Raw genomic sequence first — 5797 nt, 5'->3', positions numbered from 1 at the left:
TTTTTTTTTTTTTTTTTGAGATGGAGTCTCGCTCTGTCACCCAGGCTGGAGTACAGTGGCACTATCGCAGCTCACTGCAAGCTCCACCTCCTGGGTTCATGCCATTCTCCTGCCTCAGCCTCCTGAGTAGCTGGGACTACAGGCGCCCGCCACCACGCCTGGCTGATTTTTTGTATTTTTAGTAGAGACGGAGTTTCACCGTGTTAGCCAGGATGGTCTTTGATCTCCTGATATTGTGATCCGCCCGCCTCGGCCTCCCAAAGTGCTGGGATTCCAGGCGTGAGCCACCGTGCCTGGCCTCATTTTGTTGTCAATATAATTTAATATTGATCAGAGCAATTCTTTTGTACATTGAAATGAGGGGCTTGGTTAAAAAAAGGACCTTCCCCTCTCCCTGCCCCTAGAACAACCAGGATTAGAAGGTGCCACCATTGGTGCTGCCTTCTCTTCCCACAGCCTGTAACTCAGTGTTTTGTACTTCACTGAATTGTGATGGTTAGAAACTTCATGGATAGTTTGTGGAAATCATCCGATTAAATATATTGCTTAAAATGGTGTTGCTGTGACTTCAGAGACAAGCCTGGGGCACCTTAGGAAGCCCCTTGGCTTCAGTTGCTTGCTTCTGGGTGTGCTCTCTTCAAAGGCCCAGATGAAACAAGGAACACTTGTGGGCACACAGAGCAGGCATCTGATGTCCTGATGCCCCGTGGTGTTCGGCATGTGTTTGGCACGGGGGCATCCACTGACCAATCAGCGTGGCATGAGGCCCACGCCACCCAAACCTTTCACTTTCCAAAGAGCTAGCTGTCCTCCACCCAGTACCATGGTGTCCTAGCCTGTCTGCATTTGTTAGTGGTAACATTCTTTATAATAAGTTTCTATAACCCCCCCAAAAATATAGTATATACCTGTAACATACAAAGTACGTGTTAAATGACCATTTTTGTTATCAATAAGCCTTCTAGCCTAAAGTAGGTTATTAGTGGTTAAGTTCTGGGGCAGTAAAAGTTATATGTGGGTTTTCTACTCCAAAGAGATTGGTGCCCCAACCCCCATGTTGTTCAAGAGTTAATTTTATTTTAAATGTAAAATCAGAAAATGTTTGGGGCTGGGCATGGTGGCTCACACCTGTAATTCCAGTACTTTGGGCAGAAGGATCACATGAGTCCAGAACTTTGACACCAGTCTGAGCAACAAAGTGAGACTCCATCTCTTCAAAAAATAAACATTAGCCACACGTGGTGCATTGTATTAGTCCCAGCTATTTGGGAAGCTGAAGCAGAAGGATGACTTGAGCCTAGGACATCAAGGCTACAGTGAGCAGTGATTGTGCCACTGCCCTCCTCTAGGCTGGACGGCCAAGCGAGCCTGTCTGGGAAAAAAAAAAAAAAGAGGTCGGGCGCAGTGGCTTACGCCTGTAATCCCAGCACTTTGGGAGGCTGAGGCGGGAGGATCACTTGAGACTAGGAGTTTGAGAGACCATTGTGGGTAAAATACTGATAACCCCCCTCCACAAAAAATTTAAAAATTAGCTGCATGTGGTAGCATGCACCTGTGGTCCCAGCTACTTGGGAGGATGAGGTGGGGGAATGGCTTGAGCCCGGGAGGTCGAAGCTATAGTGAGCCATGATCGCACCACTGCACTCCAGCCTGGATGACAAAGTCAGACCCTGTCTCAAAACAAAATTTTAAAAGCAACCTAATTTTAGAATTTCTGCCATTTTAAGATTTTAACATTGAACAATGTTTGAGATGACTATCAAATTGTTAAAATAAACTGTATAGAGATGAATACCAACCATCTAGATGGTGAGAATTAAATCAGATCATGCCAGTTTTGTAAATTATATTCTGAAAACCGTTGTGAGTGAAGGAAACCAGATGTTGCAAAGACTTGTAAAATTTCAGCTGAACCTTTATTCTGCAGGCATTATGGTAGAAAGAATCACAGACTTTGAAGTCAGAGAGATGTAGATTTAAATCCCAGCCTGGCCAGGCACAGTGCTCACAACTGTAATCCCAACAGTTTGAGAGGCTGAGGTGGGCAGGACTTTGAGACCAGCCTGGCCAACATGGTGAAACCCCGACACCACTAAAAATAAAAAAAGTAGCCGGGTGTGGTGTTGCATACCTGTAATCCCAGCTACTCAGGAGGCTGAGGCAGGAGAATCACTTGAACCCAGGAGTCAGAGGTTGCAGTGAGCCGAGATCACGCCACTGCACTCCAGCCTGGATGACAGAGTGAGACCCTGTCTCAATAAATAAATAAATAAATAAATAAATAAATAAATAAATAATAACACAGAGCGAGACTCTGTCTCAATAAATAAATAAATAGGTCAGGGACAGTGGCTCATGCCTGTAATCCCAGCACTTTGGGAAACTGAAGCAGGAGGATCACTTGAGGCCAGGAGTTCAAGACCAGCGTGGCCAGCATAGTGAAGCCCCATCTCTACTGAAAATACAAAAATTTGCTAAGCATGGTGCATGGTGGCCCGCACCTGTAATCCCAGCTACTCGAGAGGCTGAGGCAGGAGAATCGCTTGAACTTGGGAGGCAGAGGTTACAGTAAGCCAGGATCGTGCCACTGAGAGCAAGACTCCATCTGAAAAAAAAAAAAAAAAGATTCTTGCATTGTTGAAAAGCGTTAAAAGTACTAAATTAACAAGTTTGTAATGTAATAAGTCAAGGATGCACAGAATAAATGAATAAATGAGCCAAATAGAAAATGAATAGCAAAATAATAGACTTAAAATTCAACTATGCCAGTAAAAGCATTAAATATAAATGACCTAAACACTCTAATTGTCCCACCACATTGGGAGACGGAGGGAGAAGGACCACTTGAACCCAGGAGTTTGAGACCAGCCTGGGCAACATAGTAAGACCCCATCTCTACAGAAAATTTAAAAATCAGCAGGGCATGGTGATGCATGCCTATAGTCCTAGCTACTGAATAGGCTGAGGTGAGGCGATTACTTGAAACCTGGGAAGTTGAGGCTGCAGGAGCTGAGATCACACCACTGCATTCCAGCCTTGGTGACACAGCAAGATCTTGTTTCAAAAAAAACTCCAATTAGATAATTGTCAAGCTGGGTGCAGCTGCTCACGCCTGTAATCCCAGCACTTTGAAAGGCCAAGGTGGGAGGATCCATTGAGCTCAGGGGTTTGAGACCAGCCTGGGCAATATAACAAGACCTTGTCTCTACTAAAAATTTTTTTTTTTTTTAGTTAACCCGTTGTGGTGGCACACGCACTTAATCCCAGCTACTCTGGAGACTGAGGCCAGAGGATTGATTGAACCCACAAAGATAAAAGAGTCCATTCAAAAGGAAGATATAATAATTCTAAATTTGTATATACCTCATAACAGCTTAAAGTATATAAAGCAAAAATTAATAGAACTAAGAGAAATCACTTTCATAGAGATATTAACATACCTCTCTCAGTTACTGATAGAGCAAGCAGACAACAAATCAGAAGAGATCTTAGTTATTTGTATATTATTAACCACCTTGACGTAATTGGCATATTTAGAACACCATACCAAACAATTGCACAATACACTTTCCAATTACACATAATTGGAGATAATGTATTATAAATTTGGAAAGAAATAACTGTAAACTTCTGTTGTTTATTTGTAACTTGGGCCATATTTGAGATACACAGGAAAAGCATTAAGTATAAATGGTCTAAACACTCCAGTTATCCTACCACGTTGGGAGACTGAGGCCAAAGGACACTTGAACCCAGCAGTTTGAGACCAGCTTGGCTCACTGCAACCTCCACCTCCTGGGTTCAAGCGATTCTCCTGCCTCAGCCTCCCAAGTAGCTGGGATTGTAGGTGCCTGCCACCATACCCACCTATTTTGGTTTTTTTTGTATTTTTAATAGAGACAGGGTTTCATCATGTTGGCCAGACTGGTCTCGACCTCCTGCCCTCAAGTGATCCACCTGTCTCGGCCTCCCAAAGTGCTGGGATTACAGGCCTGAGCCACCACCTCCCGCCTCATTTTTATTTTTTCTTTTTTTGAGACGGAGTTTTGCTCGTCACCCAGACTGGAGTGCAGTGGTGTGATCTTGGCTCACTGCAACCTCCGCCTCCCAGGTTCAAGATTCTGCCTCAGCCTCCCAAGTAGCTGGGATTATAGGCATGTACCACCACACCCAGACAATTTTTGTACTTTTAGTAGAGACGAGGTTTCACCATGTTGGCCAGGCTGGTCTCAAATTCCTGATCTCGGGTGGTCTGCCGGCCTCGGCTTCCCAAAGTGCTGGGATTACAGGCATGAGCCACCATGCTCGGCCTCTAGTTCATTTTTCTTCAACAAAGAAGCAGCCTATAGCCAAAGAATGTCTGCCTCTGTCTCTTTTAACCTCCATGAGGTTTCCAGATAATAATTTGGTATTGGATTTAACACACCCGGCTGACCTTAGGACCCTAGGCTGACCTGGAGGTGTATTTTCAAACAGATTCTCAAGTCCTACCTCCTGGAGATTCTGTATTTTGAAAAGGCAATTGGGCTGATTCCAAGTATTTGGACAGATTTCGGAGTCTTGGAAATAATGTACTGTTTGTCCTGGAGAGCAGGAAGAAGAGGGGAAGGAAAGAGGGAGAATATGAGGATATGAATATGTATGTGTGAATTTGAGATAACTGAGTCAGGGCCAGGTGTGGCTCGACCCCAGCACAGGAGATAGGAGGAAAGAAGAACATCAGCCTCTAAAAGTTTTGTAAACATGAAAATCAAGCATATTTGCATAACAAGCAAAGAAAATGTTGCTCTCTTTGTTTTTTGTATTCAGTGGCTTTTTTTCTTTTTTAATACATATTCTGCTTATATATCAACTACTTTTTTTTGAGACAAGGTCCCTGTATTAAGCTATTCTTGCATTGCTATGAAGAAATCCCTGACACGGGATAGCTTATAAAGAAAAGAGCTGGCCGGGTGCGGTGGCTCAAGCCTGTAATCCCAGCACTTTGGGAGGCCGAGACGGGCAGATCACGAGGTCAGGAGATCGAGACCATCCTGGCGAACACGGTGAAACCCCGTCTCTATTGAAAATACAAAAAACTAGCCAGGCGAGGTGGCGGGCACCTGTAGTCCCAGCTACTCAGGAGGCTGAGGCAGGAGAATGGCGTGAACCCGGGAGGCGGAGCTTGCAGTGAGCTGAGATCCGGCCACTGCACTCCAGCCTGGGCGACAGAGCGAGACTCCGTATCAAAAAAAAAAAAAAAAAAAAAAAAAAACTTTATTTGGCTCGTGGTTCTGTAGGCTGTACAGGAAACATAATGCTTGCATCTGCCCTGCTTCTGGGGAGGTCTCAGGAAACTTACAATCATGACAGAAGACCAACCAGGAATAAGCATGTCACGTGACCAGAGCAGGCCCAAGAGAGCAAAGAGGGAGACGCCGCATACTTTTAAATGACCAGATCTCATGAGAACTCACTCACTATTGCTAAGGCAGCACCAAATGGATGGTGCTAAACGATTCATGAGAAATCCACCCCCAAGATCCAGTCACCTCCAATCAGGCCCACTTCCAGTACTGAAGATTAGAATTCAACCTGAGATTTGAGCATGGACACATATCTAAACTATATCAGTATGGCTCTGTTGCCCAGGCTGGAGTGCAGTGGCACGATCTCAGCTCAATGCAGCCTGGACCTCCTGAGCTCAAGCGATCTTCCCACCTCAGCCTCACAAGTGGCTGGGACCAGACACATGCCACCATGCCCAAATAATTTTTTTTTTTTTTTTTTTTTTTTTTTTTTTTTTGGGGGGGTTTCC

The 5797-nt window shown here is 44.6% G+C and overlaps 1 protein-coding gene across 14 annotated transcripts in view; it reads left to right on the top strand.

The window, feature by feature from the left end:
• PHACTR4 (phosphatase and actin regulator 4) overlaps window positions 1-5797 on the top strand; it is a 148808-nt gene that overhangs the window by 88827 nt on the left and 54184 nt on the right. The gene's annotated exons all lie outside the window — the stretch shown is intronic.

The sequence above is a fragment of the Rhinopithecus bieti genome, unplaced genomic scaffold (assembly GCF_001698545.2).
Source record: "Rhinopithecus bieti isolate Rb0 unplaced genomic scaffold, ASM169854v2 scaffold_41082, whole genome shotgun sequence".
Taxonomy (NCBI): domain Eukaryota; kingdom Metazoa; phylum Chordata; class Mammalia; order Primates; family Cercopithecidae; genus Rhinopithecus; species Rhinopithecus bieti.
This window is presented reverse-complemented; position numbering and strand designations above follow the sequence as displayed.